Here is a 206-nt window from a genome sequence, read left to right as displayed (position 1 = left end):
CCCCCCCCCCCCATTTTGGGTAGCCCATGTCCAAGTTGCCCATCCCTGTCTACTCTATGTATGGATGGGGGTGGGAATGATTCTTGCTGTAAGGATTTGTTCCCTCTTTTGATCTACTGCACCCATAGGTGTAGGTTGGAATATCTATTCTTCACAGTATTATCCATAGTTTGTTATGATCCATACAATCCAATATGCCTGCATAG

This window comes from Chrysochloris asiatica, unplaced genomic scaffold (genome assembly GCF_000296735.1).
Source record: "Chrysochloris asiatica unplaced genomic scaffold, ChrAsi1.0 scaffold00327, whole genome shotgun sequence".
NCBI classification, from domain to species: Eukaryota; Metazoa; Chordata; class Mammalia; order Afrosoricida; family Chrysochloridae; genus Chrysochloris; species Chrysochloris asiatica.
The sequence above is the reverse complement of the archived record's forward strand: the minus strand, read 5'-3'. Positions refer to the sequence as shown.